General features: G+C 36.9%; 1 long non-coding RNA gene across 1 annotated transcript; it reads left to right on the forward strand.

The window, feature by feature from the left end:
- The first annotated feature begins 1,550 nt into the window (after positions 1-1,550).
- On the forward strand, positions 1,551-7,130 carry LOC120519352. Its single transcript, XR_005631455.1, has 3 exons — positions 1,551-1,628; positions 5,175-5,347; positions 6,790-7,130. It is a non-coding gene; the product is annotated as an uncharacterized LOC120519352 (long non-coding RNA).
- Positions 7,131-11,251: the final 4,121 nt, after the last annotated feature.

Below are 11,251 nucleotides of genomic sequence, written 5' to 3' on the forward strand. Positions count from 1 at the left end.
TGCCCTCAAACACACCTGAATGTTATGCCAAGCATACATTTTCTAACTTGTTAGTCTTTTGTTTTGCCTTAGGCGTCTTGCAAAAAATATTGGCTTCTCATCCTTCTCTCTTTGTTTATTTCACATGATTCTGGACTGTTTAAAAGATTTATTTGACTTCAGTTTTCATTTTTCATTTCACTTTCGCTTGGAAGATCAAAGCGAAATGTTGGAAAAAAATGTTTCAGTAGACAAATGATTGGAGCCTAGAATGCTTTAAAAGTGGCTACTCAAAGCAACCTCTGTAAACTTTGTCTTATCTATCTGTGCTGTTTGTAATCTTTCTTTTGGCGGTTCCCATTCCTGTTTCTTTCTTGATACCCACTTCCTTATGTGTGTCGGGCACCCATTAACATCCCACTACAGTATTAAATCTGATTTATTCGGCATATTTAGTTTTTAAGTGGAAGACTTATCAGCCTCTAATCACTGGCCTGGGGTAAACAAGCATGAATTACAAGAGCTTTGGTGTGCAGAATTCTCTGCTGAACACTTTTCCTTTAGGAAAACCCAGGCTAAATTAAACTTTTATTAAAACGAATGATCGTGTCTATTTATTGTCTTTGGCTCCATATTGCTCAGCAAGAAATTAACACAACGGTAAGCAAATTGATGGGGCTGATTAAATAAGACATGGTTCCAACATTTAAATGCTCTAAAGATAAATGATATTAAAAGCCCCATTATACAGAAAATCCATTGTGTGTTAAAGTGCCAATTGACAAAACAAGTCACATGATTACATTCTGTTTCCCAGTGTTCAAATCAAAGCAACCTCCCTGCCCTTGCAAATCCAAACATCTCATCCTTTGAACATGTGGTGCACTTTAAAACACATTTTACATAAACGACTACTGGACAGTAAAATGAGTTATTTTTAATTTATGTTGTTTCTCCATCAGTTATATAAATATGTCTAAGGCTTGAAAATAAAAAAAAGCATTGTTGGTCCTCCAAGTGGTTGCACAATTTTATTTTCACTTATAGTAGGTGATGTTTATTTTTCCCTATGAAAGTTAATACCTACAGCTTTTGTTGGCAGACTTACCTGTTAACACAAAGGATTCTGCAGTCACCCAGGAGATGGATTTGAGTGAAGATATCAATAACACGAGATAGTTTCATAAAGCTAAGCAATATAGCTTGGAAGGATTTAAGGCTTTTTTTTTTGAAAAAGCTGCTAAAAGCATTGGCTATTTTAAAAGTTTTTAATTCAGTTCAGTGAAGTATAGCACACTTCTCTGTGAGCCAAAGTCCATGATGGCCTTATGACTGCTCTGCCATTGATGATGGAGCAAACCGAGCTGCAGGTAGAATGGCTTGGGTTACAAACAACAGTTAAAGAGACTGTATTTACATGATGCATGTGTAAAAGCTGATTATATAATACTTATCACTGATGTTAAACAGGTGGTTGGTTCTCTTAGTGTGGTTATTTACTATGTTGTTATAACTCCTTATTTGTTTTTTTTTTTTATTTCTCCTGTTAAAAACACCTGTAGAATGATCTGCATCATTCAAGATGGCATTGCAGAGGAGTAATCAGCACTGCTGCCTCACAGCTCTAGAGACCAGAGTTCAGTTCTCAGGTTGGTCACCGTCTCTACGTAGTTTGCGTGTTCTCTCGGTGTTATGGCTTATTAGCTATGCCCAAATCATGGTCTGGTAGTGTGAGTAAGTGTGTTCAAAGAGGGGTTGATATCTCTCCTTCTTTATCACAATGTTGCTCTTCAACCAGTCACTCCACTGCTTTCTCCAGATATCCAAATGTCTGCTTTTTTTCCAACACATCTTTTCTCATTTCAGCATTCTATCTTGGTGTAAATACTCACAGCCACTAAATTTACTTACACAGCTTACTTATAATTTCAGCTTGGGTGTCACAGATGTCCACTATAATTGGTTGAAATACAATTTCATCCTTCTATACTTTCTGTTTTTCCTAGTAAACATTGTAGTAGCAACATGAAGTGCTTGACTAACCTGACCACAAAGTTTTCTCCAGATCTTTCTGTGGAATACCTAGAGGCACCTAGGATCTTCTCTGTACCCTGTACTATTCAATACTTTGTACACCAAGAGAGGTGGCCATAGAGTTCTAACTACAGTACATACTCAGACTACCTCAAGTGACTTCTCTTAATTCACATATACAGCAATCCTACTACAGGGTATGTCCTGTTAGCAAGCTCCACACCCTTGCATGTTCACTGAGCTCTGAACAGGAACCTTATTTTAGATGTTTGTACTCATCATTTTATTCTTTGAGGCATCGCTCTCAAAAACGTCATCAGTGAACTTAGGTTTCACTTCACGACAAAGATCCCGTGCAAAGCTCACCTCATAAAACTGCTGTCACTGAGCTGATTTATTGGTCTCACAGTTACATTCTACCCTCACTTGCATACAAGACCCATTTAGGTAGCACCTGAACTCCTCACTTGGGACATCTGTATGCCCCTCACCTGCAGGAAACTTAGAGAACAATTACATTAGATTGGGAAGTGGTAATTCTCATAACACTCAGCTGTAAACCAATCCATGAGTTCTAGAGATCAAAGTCAATGAATCCCAGAGGAAAACATAATCTGCAAGTAACAGAGATGCAACTTACTAGGTTCCCAAATTGGACACTCTTCAGTCCATAGTTTCGCCATAAACAAATGAGAAGACTAGATGCTCCCTTGGCAGAGTCAAATTCCCACATTAAATTGACTCAGAAACACAGTTTTCAGTCTACAAATGCAGGGGAACATGGTCATATGCTTCTTTCAAATCCATAAATTACATATAGACAAAATTTCCAATTACCAACACACCTCAAATACCTGTGAAAATGTAAAATGCCATCTATAGCTAAGACAGAATCCACTCTTTTTTTTTAAATTAAAAGCACATAACGTTCAATACAATCAAGTCAAAATTAACAAAACTAAATTCAGATCAACCCCCACCAATGAGAAAGAGATGAAGGGCAACAACCAGAGCAAAACTGTTGAGAGAAAGGAGTCTTTTCCCCCAATATAAATGGTTATTCTAAAATGTTATTGATTAGTTCCTGCCAGGTTTTTCCAAAGTTTTGAACAAATCCTCTAAGTGAGAATTAATTTTTTTCCAATTTGAATAATACATAACATCAGTTACCCACTGACTTAAAAGAGATGAGTTAGGATTCTTCTAGTTCAGCAAGATAAGTCTACATGCTTGTAGTGAAGTAAAGGCAATTACAGTTTGTCTCTCTCCACTTTAAGCCCATCTGTGAGCCCACCAAACACAGCTGTTAGTGGATTAGGAGGGATTGTGACACCAAGGCTGTCTGAAAGGCATTTAAAGATTTTGGTCCAAAATTATGTTAATTTGATGCAGGCCCAAAACATATGGCCCAATGAGGCCTTAGCTCGATTGAAACATTTGCAGGATGGATCTTGCCCTGGAAACATTTTGGACAAATTTGAGAGATGTGCTCGATAAAATATTTTAATTTAAATAATTAAATGTTTTTCACATATGGAGCTTGAGTGAATTCTGTTTGTAGCTGCCTTCCACTCCATTTCTGAAATGTTCAGTAAGAGATCTTTTTCCCATTGTACTCTGGGATCTTTAAAAGGATGAGAATTAAAAAATGTTTGACATATTATAGAAGTGCTGTCTGAGTCCCTTTTCCCTTTTTAGAAAAGTCTAAGAGTCATAGGGCACTGTCCCACTTTCTGCACTGAGCTATGAAAAATCATTACCCAAAATAACAGCAACTTTAGCCACCCAGACAAATGTAACAAAACTATTGCTTATAACGCTACCTATTCTGAGGAGTGTGGATCTATTCCTCCACAGTATTCCCTAGTTGAGGTCAATATTTTCAAACCCATGCTGGCCAAAACTTGGACAGTGTTCTATCTACCTTTCCTGATTTATTCAATGGTTTTCCAGAACCTCTTCAAGTTTACCTATGGCCTTCCAAACTCCAAATAAAGGATTTGCTGTAGTTATTGGCTGTTTTGGTGTCAGTCAAATCTGGAGTCCATCCTGCTAACACTGTATAGAAAGACTTTTATCCTTAACTTAACAATTTCCCTTATAGCTGGTGTCTACCAATGTGTTCCACTGTTTGCTACTATGACAGACATGCCTTCAATCATCTAACCACAGCTCCTTACTGAAGCCTGTACTGCTGCAGTCTTTTCATATGTTGTGCCTTTCACCTTTCCCAATATGCAGGAGAAGCTCTTCTGGAGATTAATTTCAAAGAAATTACATAATCAAGATAGTGTTACCCATGGCAAATTGGCCTAATGGCAGGAGCCAGACAAGATGAATCTATTAATGGCCCTCATGATAGGTTTGATTCAAACAAAGAGAACCCTTCACAAAATGGAGATTGAGACAGGTATGGGAGTGGTGTTTGCTGGTGAGCACTTGACGACGGGCTAACCTGAATAATCTAGTCAGCATAGCCCCAAAAGGTCATGTGCATCTGACATGTGGGCTCCCCTAACTGCAAGATTAATTTGGTGCAACACTAGTCAAGCGATGGGCCATGGAGTGACAGCTACAGGTATATAAGACCTGCAAATTACATTACTGTATTATCTTATCACTGGAAAGTTTGAATCTCATTGTAGCAACTACAACAAGAGTTTGTTGTAACACCAACTTGAGCATTTTTAACAGTGAATAAGGCATGTAATTTAAATTTTCACCATGCTTAATGAGCAACCCATAGTAACCAATCATCTGGTGTTTTTATAGGTGTCTTTAATATCCCACTCAGAATCTGTGCTGGCCACTGGTAGCATAGCTATAGACAGTGCGGGCAGGGACATTACAGTGGAGCCCATGAACCTAAGGAGCCTACAGCGACTTCATGGTTGTTGTTTCACAAAGGTTTATGATTAACGTGCCTGCCAACTTAACATTGAAAACAAAAGGTTAATGGTGCCATGATTCCCGCAATTCCGTAAAGCCTAATCAGGACTGTTGATCTTTTATGTACCTTATATGCATGAAGTAATTGGATTTAATTAAATCTGAAGGGATGCTTTTTTGTGTACTAAAGCACAACAATTTATACAGTATATTTCAAAATGACAACAAATATTTCTTTGTCAAAATAATCAAATGTCTCTTATTGATTACAGATCAATGTCACTCAGTCGTTTTGAAAAACTTTGAGTGACTGGTGCTTGGACACATTAAAAAATACTCCAGATAGTTTGGATCAGCTCCTGTTTGTATATCGGCACAACTAGTCCACCCAGGGTAGTGTTCTGTGCCCCTGCTGTACTCCTGTTCACCTTTCAGAACAATGAAGGTAAGGTCACACTTATTTACATTAGAAGAGAGATAGTGTGAAGATGGTTGACAGTCTCCAACCTCCTTTAACATCTGAGGAAAGCATGAATGTGTCTGTGCTCCCCGACTTCCATAGGTGCAGCATTGAGTCCATACTCACCAACTACATTACATCCCAGTATGGCCCGTGCTCAGCTCAGGAATACAAAGTATGGTGGGTGGTGAGTCAGTACAGAATATTATTGATAAATAGCTGCCTTCTGTTTAAGACATAGGGTATACTGTAATACACACAATCAGCGAGGAAAGCAGTAGAACTTAGCCATCCACAACATCACATTTTAGCCTATTCCATTCTGTTGAATAGAAGAAGATCAATTGCACTCAAGATTGAGAATTTTTGACTACAGATCATAAGGTTATATAGCTACTCGACAGCCACCTATACAGACAATTGGATGATTTCTTCTTTTGCACACACACACATACACAACAGTGAAATGTTTGGCAACACTTAGAACTGTTCATTTTTTTTAGAGAAATTAATAGGTTTTTTTTTTATTAAGATACAATTAAGCTGATTTAAAAAAAAAAGGACAAAGACATTACCAGGGTTTCCACTGGCTATTACGGCTTCAAATGACTGATTTTCAATGTATTATTCACATACCAGTAATGGGGCACTGCACGAATACACTTGACTTGAGCATTCATAGTTTTCATCCTCTTTCTCTGTACGTTTAGCATTCATTTGCTCAGAGGTTGATTCGCTTTATGCTTCCTGATTAGCTTGTCTTTTCTCCACCCTAGCAGCCCACTTCTTCTCTTCTTTCATCTGAATCTTTTCGCATTAAAACTGTCAGTGTTTGTGTTGCAATTACTTAGTATGTTTTCCTTAATTTTTAGGCTGGCACTTAAGTCTTCAATCTGCCTCAAGAATGATTTAAGATATGAAGAGGTAGGGGAAGTGACGGCGAAGGTGGTAGGGATGAGAACGATGCCCGTATGCATGCACCGCATGGCCAACCTGCTGGCCGCTGCTGAGAGTTAATTCTACAATAAAATATAATAAAAAGAGGAATAATCTTGGAGGTCAATCATCACGCTGAAAGTGGATAGTAGACGTCACATAGTATATGTGTACCAAATTTCAGGTCAATAGGTCAAACGGTTAGCATGCTACACGTGATTTAAAAACCTGGACAGACAAACAGACAGCCACAGTAGCATATTATATAAGAAGATGACTGCTAAACCTCATTTTCAACAGCCACTCCCTTAGCTTATTTTTATTTAGTTTAGTTTAAATCCAAACTATTTTTATTGTAATTGCAGTAGCACCCCTTAAATCTGTTATCCCTTTCATTTAAGTTACAAGGTATTGGTTCAGTTCTGTGCTCAAAAATGACCAAAGCGAAACAGCCTTGTCAAGTAACACATCGGTCTATTGTTTTTTTGCAGGATGAAGGTTATTCTATGTGACAGACTGCTAAGAAACTGAAGATTTCATGAAAAGGGATTTATTATTATCTTGAGAAAAGAGGCCAAACTATAGTAGATTTAACCTGACCAGAAGAGGAATGGAAAGATCCCGATGCACAACAGCATCAGAGGATAAGGACATCACAATCTGTAGTTTAATAAAGAAAACACTTTATAAATCCTCAACAGGCGCCTTACTAAAATACACACCATACACAGACCTAAGAGTCAAAGTTTGAAAGAAAAAGCCAATTTTGAAAATGGTACATAAAAAAAAAGGGTTAAAATGGGCAAAGCAACACAGACATGGGATGGTAGATGACTGGAAAAGCATATTATGCATATTAAGTATGTGAATTTCCCCTTGGGATTAATAAAGTATCTATCTATCTATCTATCTATCTATCTATCTATCTATCTATCTATCTATCTATCTATCTATCTATCTATCTATCTATCTATCTATCTATCTATCTTTCTATTATGGAGATCATTCTGGAGTCGTCATTTCTCTTATGGCTTTAACCTTCTTCCCTTTTCAGTGTAGGATTAACCTTTAAGTGTTTTTCCCATATATTATTTGTTAAATTTAATGTATTGGTTGTCATTTTTTTGTCAATCGTTGGTATTGTACTTCTGTCATAAGTCAGTGTTAGACATAAAAGTAAGAATTTCATTGTGCTCTGTAACAAAGCAATAAACCTGAACTTTTAATTAATTAACTCATGTTCATATTAGTATTCTCTGAATGTATTTGTTGTGGAGAACTTCAAACAATACGTGACCTGTTACATTTTTGGGTAGTTTTGTATGTCCATGATGACTTTCCATTTATTACCCTTTTTTACAACATTGCTTGTATCTTCTGTCATGAATAATGAATTCAGTGCATTCATTTTATGCCAAGACCTGAGTAAATAGTATGCTAAGAACTTTTTACATGAAATATGGATTGAAAAAATATTTATGGATCTGAATTTTCATTTTCTGAAAATAATCACTCAAACTGTAGGGTCGCATGGAGATGGAGCCTTTTCTGACAGCATCAGACAGGTGGCAGTTCGACTCCAGGGACATTTCTGTTCACACCACACTTGTTTAGAGTCATCAAATGACCTACATTGCACGTCTCTAAAATGTGAGATGAAGCCAGAGAAAATGGGGAGAACATGGTAGTACCACCAAAGAATGACCTGGGCTTTGAATCTATCCTGGTCTATAAAACTTTGAGGCAACAGTGCCGATTACTTTACCAAGGTTCATGCTGTATGACATGAAATATCAGCAAAAAACCTACACCATGGAACAATAGATGATAAAAATCTCAATACGCGGACATTGTAACATTCGATTTAATGGGAGTCCAGTGAAGAGAACAAATGTTATTGTAATGCAGTGGATGCTTCACATATCAATGACTGCTCATTGCAGGTGTGATATGCTGTACAGAAACAATAAATGATGAAATGGAAAAAGAGCAACCAGGAAGGTAGGTCAAATAACACATTTGGAATATTTGACAGAAGCAATTTGATTTTTGTCCGGGTGTCATGTTTCTACAAAGTATAAGACATGTATTCTGAGAAACACTGAATGATAAAACAGATATCATTTAATATGGATAATACTGTACCTCTAAAATATATGAAATGTGGACTGATTAAGATCAGTGTTGCAAAACAAATATTAACAGATATAAAGAAGCAATGGAAATTTAATTTTAAGGACATATAAACCTAATATCACAATTCTAAGATGTCATTCATATCTAAAACAAAAGACACTACTGACTAAGGCATGATTTGATTTATGGCAAGTCACTTCTTCTGCGCTCAAGTGTGTTATTGAGCTCTTATCCATCTTAACATTGTAGAATATACTTAGGTTTTTCAACGTTTTGCCAACATAATGTTTTATTTTTATTTTTTTATATCGAACAAATTTTTCTACATTTAATTCTCTGACATGCTAAATTAAATTCAGGATCATGGCAAGCTGATGCCTATCCCACCAGGATTGGGCACACAACAGGAACCAAGTTGTATGGCGCACCAGTTCATCACAGATCCATCTCACACACATACGTTTACAATCACTCTGATCCAATTTGGAATCATCAGCTAACTCCATGTGCCCATCTTTGTGAATGCAGGAGGAAACTCTAAATCCATACAGGCACAAGGAGAATGTGCAAAGTCCACATAGACAACAATCAGCTACAAATCTAGGACACTGGATCTATTGGGCATAACATTATTATTATGACAAGAACAGGGCATTCAGCCCAACAAGCTCATCCATGCCATTCACCTAGAAGTTGACATTTGAAGGTCCCTAAAGTCCTACTTTCTATCACACTACTTGGTAACTTTGGATCTTTGCATTAAGAAAAACTTTCTAACTTTTGTGCAAATTCTGTCCTTAACAAGTTTCCAACCATGCCCCTTTACTGAAGAATTTATTTTAAAAGAAGAGCTGGGATCCACTGCAGTAATTCCCTTCAAAATTTTAAATACTTTGATTGTGTCACCCTTGGCATTAAATGCATTTCTCTGAAATGTAGCAATAGAAATCCTGCATTCAGAAAATGGACTGGTGTCTATGAAAAACAAAGCAACTCACTTTAAATCCTTCACTTTGTTAGTCGGCTCATTGTAATGATGATAAGTAGAGCAACTAAATGTAAGCTGACTGAACTTAAACATGAATTTGTACAGTTAATTTAGTATTTGTCATTGCTGAAGTGGGGTCTGAGTTCACAGCCCTATTAAGATTTTTAGCCATTCATTGACTGATTTATGCACTGACTCTTGTTAAATGTTGTACTACTGTAACATTTTATCCAGTTTTTTACTAAAGAAATACTCACATTTGTCATAGTGAATTAAAATAGTCTTGCTTGAAGTATAGGCTTCAACAGCCTGTGGGCCTGACTGGATTTTATCAGTGCTGATGATAACATTTAAAGATATGTATGGGGTGGTGTAATGGAATGGGAGATGGTTGTTGGTTTGGGGGCCAGTGCACTTACTGTAGAAAAGGCTAAGATCTACTGCTGGCACTGTAGAGAAAGACACTGTGACATTTTTTTTTATAAAATGACATAATAATAAAGAAGCAGAATAATAGGACAAAAAAAACAAAGAAAGCTGAAGAATGTGTTGTCAAAAAAAGAAATTAGAGAAATAGTTGTAAATGGTAAAGTTGAATACTACATGAAGTGGAATGACCTACTCCTAATCCTAACAATACATTGGAACCAGAAGAAAATTAATTCTGTCCTGAGTTAATTGAAGCTTTGTTAAACTTGTTGGAAAAAGCTGATTCAAAGATAAACCATTAGAACATCTATGTCAGCAATCACTTACAGAAGAAGAATTAACTGAAAACTTAAAAGTTGCCAAAGTCACTACATTCTGTATGAAAGGACACAAAGGGAATCCTTGTAATTACAGTCCAATAAGATACAATAGCTATACACAAATTACAATGAAACATACTTTCTACTGCTTTGTTGTTTTTAATTTTTTTCTTATTGATAAATATCCATTCATCCATTATCCAACCCGATATATCCTAACAACAGGGTCATGGACGTCTGCTGGAGCCAATCCCAGCCAACACAGGGCACAAGGCAGGAAACAAACCCCGGGGAGGGTGCCAGCCCACCGCAGTTATTGATAAATATGAGAAAAGTAAAGGAACACTGCATATTCAAAAACGTAATAGGTTTTAGGAATGAATAGATCACCTTATTCAACCTTCTTAGATTTTACAAACAATGCAGACTTTATTAAGTAGGTTGAGAGCTAGGGGGCATTCTTGAGCTGACCCTGCATCCAGAATGAATGCCACAGATGCCAAAGTTATCAGAAAGGGACACCTTTATTAAAAAAATACACACTGGGAATAGAATACATACAAAGAACAGCAAAAGTACAAAAGAAATACAAAGGAACTGAAAATCTATTGCCATTATCTTGAGTTTTAGGTAGGGTGATTGGTTCATGTCCCTCTTCAGTATCAAACCAAGAACTTTTCTGTCTGACTTGCTGTGCCTTTTTCCTCAATCCTCGGGTCTCTTTTCTACCCACCCACCAGTTAACATTTGCCCGAACACCAAGCCTCACAGACATGTAAGCAGAAAGGGCTTAAAAGCCTTGGCATATAATTCATTTTCTGGGTAACCCTATAGTCAATCCCATGGTTGGGAACCCTCTCGGAAAGTCTTGGGGTCATTCTCCTAACAGCCATCTAGCAAACCCAAATGTTCTGAGTTATATGGTTGTTTTATAGTGTTCTTTTGTGTGAATGTTGCTTTTTTTGTTTAACCATTCCTGTATTTGTTCTTTGTTTTAAGTCTTTTTGTAGAATTTGTAATTTTGTTCTGGTCCCTTTTGTCACCTGTGTCATGATTGTTGACTTTGTCTTTATTCATATG

The sequence above is a fragment of the Polypterus senegalus genome, chromosome 1, assembly GCF_016835505.1.
Source record: "Polypterus senegalus isolate Bchr_013 chromosome 1, ASM1683550v1, whole genome shotgun sequence".
Lineage (NCBI taxonomy): Eukaryota > Metazoa > Chordata > Cladistia > Polypteriformes > Polypteridae > Polypterus > Polypterus senegalus.